This window comes from Hevea brasiliensis, chromosome 1 (genome assembly GCF_030052815.1).
Source record: "Hevea brasiliensis isolate MT/VB/25A 57/8 chromosome 1, ASM3005281v1, whole genome shotgun sequence".
In the NCBI taxonomy this organism is placed as follows: domain Eukaryota; kingdom Viridiplantae; phylum Streptophyta; class Magnoliopsida; order Malpighiales; family Euphorbiaceae; genus Hevea; species Hevea brasiliensis.
The window spans coordinates 88,902,749-88,911,957 of NC_079493.1; positions in this window are offsets into that span (position 1 = coordinate 88,902,749).

Here is a 9,209-nt window from a genome sequence, read left to right on the forward strand (position 1 = left end):
GGAAGTTTAATGTATGCAATGTTGTGTACTAGGCCGGATATCGCATATGCTGTTAGTTTGACTAGCAGGTATCAATCCAATCCAGGTTTGGAACACTGGATAGCTGTCAAGAATATTCTTAAGTACTTAAGAAGAACTAAGGATTTATTCTTGATTTATGGAGGTGGAGACTTGCAATTGGATGGTTATCCTGATTCTGATTTCCAATCAGATATCGATGATAGAAAGTCTACATCTGGATATGTGTTCATTTGTAATGGAGGTGCGGTTGGAAGAGTTCCAAGCGAGCACGATTGCGATTCCACTATCGAGGTGAGTATATTGTTGCATCGATGCCGCAAAAGAAGTCGCTTGGATAAAGAAGTTCATGACAGAACTTACAGAGTTCCTTCCATTGAGTCAGCTCCATTACATCGCGTGACAAAAATGGAGCAATCATACAGGCTAAGGAACTAAGGTCTCACCCAAAATCCAAACACATAGAAAGGCACTACCACATTATCAGAGATATAGTTGGGCAAGGCGATATAGCCATGCAGAAAAAATAACATCAGCTGAAAAACCAGTTGATCCATTCACTAAGCCTTTGTCACAAGCTCAGTTAGACCGACATCTTGAGAAGATAGGTCTAAGATATTGTAATGAATGGCTCTAGTGCTAGTGGGAGATTGTTAGTAGTATGCCCTAGAGCATATCATTTAGTATGTATCTTGTAGATATTTTATTAATAAAAGGCATTTCCACTTTTCCGTTTACATAATATATTTATGTGTAATAGAAAAGGTCCATTGATATTTTGTTAGAAATATTATTCTTAAGTTGTTAAGAATATGAGTGACAATATTTCTAGCACAAAGTATCATAAATAGGTTCACAATCGAGGATACTTCATAATAAGGACATGACTTATCCGAAAAGATTGTATTCATGTTTGTTCCCAAGTTATTTATATGAGATATAAATAAGATGGAATGGTGAGTCTCATGCCATATGACAAACATGATAGGCACTTATAAATGATAAGTAGGCCGAACCAGTGACGCTTATGACAAGCACATGGAGTTTACTCTTGTCAATGTTTTGTCATAAATCATATCAGTGCATATAATCTTTAGACCTGAGATAGCACAATTATCTTGTATTTAGGTAGTTTGAGTTTGATACTGCTTTCATACTTGTACTATGTATGGGTATATGGGCATCTGTTGGCTCCTACTAGTTATATATGGAGGTAGGTGTTGATCAAGATGGAATCTGTTCCTCTAAGTAAATAGAGATAAAATTCTATGTTCATTTAATTGTTCTTGATGTTTCAAGTTCTGGCAGACAGATAGATTTATTGAGAAAAGAGTTTCGATGAGAAAAATCTTTTATTCAAGAACTGGAATTAAAAGAGAACATAATATTCATAGCAAATGGAGTTTGACATAAACCATGACTCGGCTTGAGTTGGGATTTTATGTAGAGAGATTCTAGTGCATGGTAACATATGATTATAGGTTCATTTAAGGTAAATCTTATTACTAATTGGGTGGCCATGGCATGCTATGCTAGGTGTTAACCATGGTCTATGAGGTTCATAAAATGATTTAGAGAAATCATTTATGGTAAGAAAGAGTTCTGATGATATTAAGAGTTGATATCATGTCTCATTGCCAATTAGTGATGAGCCTAGTAAGTCACACACATACACAAGTTATCACCTATTTAAATATGATTTAATTAATTAATTAAAGAGTTTAATTGATTAATTAAATAGATTTGGTTTGCAATTAAATTGCAAAGTCCCTAGCATGACTTGAAACCAAATCTAGATTATTGGATGTATAATATAAGTTAAATTTATATTTAAAGTGTTTAAATATGAATTTAATTGATGAGAAATTAATTGATAGAGATTAATTAATTAATTTATATTTGATATAAATTAATTAGAAGAAGAAAATAATTATTTTGGGTTAAGAACTCAAAATTAAGACACAGGGGCATTTTGGTCATTTCACAGTGTGACACGTGGCACCATGAGATGGTGACACATGACATAACACATAAGCTTGCCAAATGTTTTTTAATCATGTAAGATGATTAAAATCAAGATTAAATATAGGTTTGACACTTGGCACAATGTGATTGGGTCACTTAAACCTAGAGCTAATCAAAAGGTGACATGTGGCTAGGGTTTAATGTGTTAACCTAGCTATTTAAGTGTGGTTATGAAAAGAAAACATAACCAGCAGCCTCTCCTCTCAATTTTCACGCCACTTTGAGCCTCTCCAGCTATTTCTCTTCATCTCTCATCAATTCAAAGAGATTAGCCATCAATCTCTTGAATTAAGAACACTAGAAATTGTTTCTAGTGTCCTGTTTACATCTCTAATCTCTTAAAAGGCAGAACTTGATTTTCTAATTAATAGAAAAAGCTTTAGAAGCCATTCAAGGGCTGCCATAGGTGTTCTTGGTGTGGACAAGCTAGAGGGACAACATCTGGTGTCCTGAAGATGAATCTCAAAGGCGCAGACACACTGCAGCACATCAAGAGGTTAGTGTAATCATTCTTGATTTAATCTAGGGTTCTAAAATTAATTTGATTAATTTTAAAATCTTAAATGGCAAATACAGATCCAAAAACATATTAAAAGAGTTTTAATATGTTGTTTATCATTGAAATCAAATAGATAAAAATAAATCTTGCATGATGCATGTGACCCTAGGTGAAAATTTTTGAATTCAATGGTATAAACTTGTGTTTTTCACGCTTCCGTTCTTTCAGTATGAACCCCTTATCGAGTAACTCCTGCAACTGAATTTTCAACTCCCTCAATTCAGTGGGTGCCATCCTATAAGGGGCAATAGAAATTGGTGCTGTACCCGGCATTACCTCAATAGAAAACTCGACTTCCCTTTCTGGTGGTAAACCAGGCAATTCTTCAGGAAACACATATGTTAAGTCTCTTACTGTGGGTATGTCACACAGATTCGGCTTAGCCTACCTAATATGAACCACGTGTGCTAGGTAAGCTTCATAGCCTTTTCTCATCAATCTTCTTGCAACTGTGGCTAAGATAACATTGGACAGAAAATCCATCCTTTCACCCACAACTGAAATTTCATTACCCTCAAGAGTTTTCAGAGAAATCCTCTTCAGTTTGCAATCAACTATTGCCTGATGATGTGACAACCAGTCCATTCCCAAAATCACGTCAAACTCGTAGAGGGCAATTCAATTAGGTTTGCTGAGAATTCGTACCCCTGAATCCTCAATGGGCAACCTTTATACACCTTATTCACTACCACACTGTGGCCTAGTGGATTTGTGACCAGAACGCCTTGATCACTCTCCTCTACTAGAACTCCCCTCTCTACGGGTAGTTTGATGCAGATGTATGAATGAGTGGATCTTGGATCCACCAATGCATGCACAGATGTGTTGTAGAGGAAGAACGTACCCCTGATGACATCCAGGGCATCTTGCTCCTCCTGAGCTCTGATGGCATAGGCTCTGGCAGGTACTCTAGCCTCTCAGCAGACTCAGATGATGGACTAGCTGCCTCGGATTTACCGGGCTTCCTACCCCTTTGTGATGCAGGAGCAGGTCTGTCTGTTTGTGTTGGTGCAGCTGTAGCAGTCCTCTTCAGACAATTCTTGATCTGATGTTCTGTAGATCCACACCGTAAGCATGCACCAGTCACTCGCCAATAGTCCCCCTTATGCCACTTCAAGCAGTACGGACAGGCAGAAGATGCTAGGGCTGGTCCCCTGAACACCGTCCCTAGAGAGCTACCCACTGATGGTGTGGACTAGCCTCTCTTTGGTGTAAATTGTGGTCTGGGCCCCTGGGACTGACCCTAACCTTGTGGTTGTCCTGAACCCTAAGTAGAAGGACCCTTACTTTTCTTACTGGGAGCAGAAAATAAGCTGGACTGACTCGGACCCCTCTTCTACTGTCTTTCCCTTCTATTTTGCTCATTTATTCGGACCCTTTCTACTTTTGTTGCAGCATCTACTAATTTGGCAAAATCTGTGATCTCCAATGCTGTTATCATGACTTTGATATTGTCATTGAGCCCTTCTTCAAACCTTCTGCACCTTTCTGTCTCTGTAGGGACTATCTCCCTCCCATACTGGTTCAGTCTGACAAATTCTCACTCATACTCTACCACTGATAGTTGCCTCTGTCTCAGACTGATAAATTCTTTTCTTCTATCTTCTAAATACACCTTACTGACATACTTCTTCTTGAACTCTGTTAGGAAGTAATCCCAGGTGATTTGAGCTAGTTGCACCTCACTGGTTACTGTGTCCCACCACTGGTATGCATCATCCTGAAGTAGGGACACAGCACCCTCCAGGTTCTACTCAGGGGTGCAATGAAGCTATTTCAGCACTCTGATTGTTCTATCCAACCAGTTTTCCGCTGTCATGGGATCATCCTCCTTCTTTCTGAAGAAATCCATAGCCCCATGTTTTCACTGTTTCTCCAAATGAGACTTCTGTGGGGCTGGTGGAGATTGTGGCTGTGGTTGTGGTGGTGGTATTGCCCCCATCATTTGTCGGTAGAATTCGGTCATTTGCTGGAATAGTGCAAACTGAGGTTAGGCAGGTGCCTTAACTGCTGGTAGAGTAGATTCTTCTCTGTCTCCAGATTCAGGCCTTGGTGGAACATGACTCTCCACCTCTTCATCAACTGCTCTTTGGGAAGTAGGATCCATATCCTAATCAAAAAAAGAAAACAAACAGATCTGCATCAGGGTCATCTCAACACTTACAAATGCAATGCAATGGTATGCACTCTATCTAGGCCCAGAAACGCCTAAACCAATGCTCTGATACCACTAAATGTGACACACCTTACCCGTCTATAGTGTAGCCGAGCAAGATATGCCACACAGTGTGCCAAAGCACCAATTCACATTTCCATTTCAATTTACCCTTTTTAATTCATTAATTTACAATTTTGATTAATCTAAATTTTTCCAAAAATTCTATAGAAAATCCGGCAGAGTGCCGGCTATAAATTGGAAAAATAGTTCTTCTGAACCTGTTTAAAAGACACTTCCAATAGAATTTTCAAATCCAGAACTCCATTATATGCACATCTCAATTCAATCTCAAAATCTCAATACTATTTTCAGAATTTTTTTGTTCACATCATCACTTGAAGCACATTCATCAATATTTCTCAACATTTCATTTTTCAACATAATATACGGAAAACTTCGATAACATGGAATTTCATATATTTACATTATCAAATAATTTCAAGAGTTTATAGTTACAATCCAAAACTAGTACAAAATGCAAAATACAAAATGCCACCCAAAGTCTTAATGTCCTACCAAGTGCACTGCAGATGTGGGGTGGCTCTGGACTCAGTATGCAGCTCTGAAAGTTCACTCGGTCTGATGTCTGTTGGGCTCCTCAGCTATGTCTCCAGTACCTGCACATGGCAAAAGTGACGCGCTAAGCAATTCTGCTTAGTGGTGACAATATAAAATAAAATAACTAAAATAAAGTAAATATGCAGAATGTATGTTTACATTTTTTGTAGACTTAAATTTAGATATTTATTGCAGTATTATTCGATTAAAATTTGGTAAGATTTATTATCATTGCCCGAGTAACCCATACTAGTCGACTGGACTGGATAACAGGTAAACTGGCACTGGGTACTAAGTACCTTAGACCATCACACCATCGGTCACATTGTGTCTCCCGGTGTGCAACAGAACAGCTAATAAGCTATAATAATTATCATAGATAAAACCCAAGTATAACAACTCAATCAACATAGCCAAAGGCTATTATGTCAGAATGGCACGTGAGGCCATAAAACACAGAATAGCATGAAGCCATATGCAGTACTGCTGACAGAACCCTATTGGCATGCCAACCTATCCAAACCAATCTTGCTAGGTGTGCTAGGGCATGTTACACTCTTTAATTATACAATTCTTGAAATTCAAGTTTATGTATTACTATTCAATTCATTAGTCAACAAAAATGTTGACTTTTACATGGACAATAGGTACATTGGTTTTAATACTCCCAACATACTACATTTTGCATTCTAAAATTGTTGGTATTGGTTGCCAATATCATTTCTAAGCTTAATGTTAATTGTTCAAAATTTTCAGATTTCAAGCTTTGTGTTTACTGCCCTATTAGTCATGCTTGCAGTGGGAATTTGGCAAAGTGGTCAACATGAAAGTTGTTCCTTATTTTGTCTAGTTACATTTCTTTTTTTGAATCACTCCATTTGGAGTTTTGTAACTCAAGTTATGGCCCAAAAACCACAACTGGCCGGATTACAAATTTTCCAGATTTTCTAGACTGACCAAATCTATAGTATTTTGGGCAGTGACTACAAGTCACTTTTTGAATATGTTATGGTCATAATTTGGGTTAGTTTTCTTCATGAAAGTTGTAGGTCTATATCTCTGCTTGTTTCTGGTAAAATTTCAGGTCAATTGGACCTTCCTACACTATTATGACCAAATGACTAAACACTGTTTATTTGGTCATTTTGCCTAGGCAGAATGCAGGTCACTCGGATTAGGGCAATCTTTAGGTCAACTTAGTTTGGCTTTATGGGCATGGTTTCTTCTCCAAAGTTGTTCCATTATGTGTCTAGTTTCATGTTCAATTGGCCTTGCACCAATTGAACCTCTACAACTCCAGTTATTGCTGCCCAAACCTGCTGGACTCATGCCTAGTCTTGCAGGTCACCAAGGGCAGCCACACTAAACTCAATTCCCAATACACAAACTACTTCATTTCTTATTCACACACAGCCAAATGGTCAATAATTAACCATTAAAACTCTCTTTCACCAAATACATGAACAAGTCTTAATTTCATGCTCAAACCCTAGCTCAACCATCTCAAAACTTGCATTCACTTACCTTTCACTATCCTAACCAATGGATTAATGTTAAGGGCAGCCACTATACCATTTTAATTCTAAGAATTCTTCAAAACCCTACCAAGTTCAAGGCTGTTGGAATTTTAAGCAAGACATACACATGGTTTTTACTTAATTTTCGTGCAAATTTGCATCAATTACCACTCCTTCAACATGAATTTAAAGATAAAAATCAAGTTTAGTCACTAACCTCTAATGGAGTGAAATTCAAACTTGCTAGGGTTCTTCTTTTTCTCTTCTTTTTCACTTCTTTTTGCTCCCAAAAGATTCACCAAGATGAAAGAATAAGTTTTCGTGTTGGGAAACTTAGGCTTTAATGGGTGAGAACCAAGAAAATCAAGCTTTGTAAAGCTTGGCCATGGTAGACATGGGAGAGAGATTTCGGCTTGAAGAAGAAGATAAGAAGCTTTTAATTTTTTTTTCTTCATTTTTCTGCCCATTAAGTTTTTTTAAATAAACTTGTGCCATGTATCAACACTTGATTGGGTGGGAGAATAATAATGACATCATAATGATGTTATAATCCTTATTTCTCTTATTTTCTATCTTTTTCTTGTCTATTTAATTTTAATTAAATTTTTAATAATATTTATTCATATTTTATGTCATATAAATTATTTATTTAACTGGACAAGTTCACCAAAAATCATTTCTGAAGATAAAATGACTAAAATGCCCTCCGTTAGGCTTAACGAGCTAAAATTGTCTGTACCGATAGAAAATTTTTTCAAAGCATTTTCTTGGCATTCTAATGTCCTAGGAACCTCAATGACCCTTCTTTGGAGTCCCAAAAATTATTTTATAAATTTTCCCCTGGGTCTAGGGTTGTTAACGGCCTTCACTGTCACTTCCCCTTCGGGTTACTCATCACTGGGTTTTCGGCTCGTTTAACCTTAGTGTATTTCATTTCTATAAATTTTCCTTGATTTTTATGAGCATTATTTAGTTTCGTTATAACTCCCCACTTTAGTCTAATTATAATTTCAAACATTCTAGCTGCCCAGACCGACATTAGTCATCGAAATAGTAGACTATACGAACTAGCTAAAGTGAGGATGTTACACTTGAAAAGCTGTTCAAGGGGCTGCCATTGGTGATCTTTGGTGTGGACAAGCTAGAGGGACAACATCTGGTGTCCTAGGTGCATCCCGAAGGTGCCAAACACAACTGCAGTGCATCAAAAAGTTAGTGCACTTGTTCTTAATCTAATCTAGGATTATAAAGAATTAATCTGTTAATTCTAAAATCTAAAATGGTAAATGTAGATCCAAAAATATATTAAAAGTGTTTTAATATGCTGTTATATCATTGAAATAAAATAGATAAAAATGAATCTTGCATGATGCATGTGATCCTAGAAGAAAAAATTTTGAATTCAATGATCTAAACTTATGTTTTTCATGCTTCCGCTCCTTCAGTTGGTATCAAGGCCACTATATTTTCCATTTAGATTATTGATTATATGATTTAATTGTGTGATTTGATCATGAGATGATTGATTCATTGCTGGTTGCAAAGCAAAGGCGGCGGCTTGATGAAGAACAACATGGTGTGCATGATTTGATGAATTCAACCATGCGCATGGCTGTTTGGGCTTGTTTGTAGGCTTGGTTTCAAGGCCCATAATTAGGCCCATGACTAATTAAAGTGTTTAATTAGGAGTTTTAATCACCCAATTAAATTTTGATTTAAATCTGAATTTTTAAATTTGTTTGAATGTGATTCAAATCTGAATTTTTAAATTTGTTTGAATCATATTCAAATCTGAATTTTTAAGTTGAATATGAGATATTCAATTTAATTTAAGTATGTATGTTTTATTTAATTATTAAATAGTGATATGCATGATGGATGATCATGGATAATAAAAGACCAATGTGATTGGATTTATTTCTTTTATGTTTCTTTGGGTTGTAAATTAATTAATTTATTTTAATTTATTATGGGCATGTATTATAAAGGTTGTAATATTTTTTGGGTTGTAATTTCATTTATTTAGTTCTTGCAAATTCGCCTTGGTATGCCAAGGATTACTATGTAATTGGATTGCAAGAAGATTAAGGATGTCAAGAGTATTAGTGGGACCAGTGGGAAGAATTCAAGATCAAGTGTTGATTATGTACTCCTTCAGCAACTCTTGTAATATGAATGAATGAAATGCACCTAGGAATGCCCTAATTCAATTCTTGGTAGCTCAAAATTAAATCCCTTAGAAAGTCCATGATCATACCATATTTATTATCCATGTATGCATGAGATGTTTGGGAATTTATGCAAGTATATGATA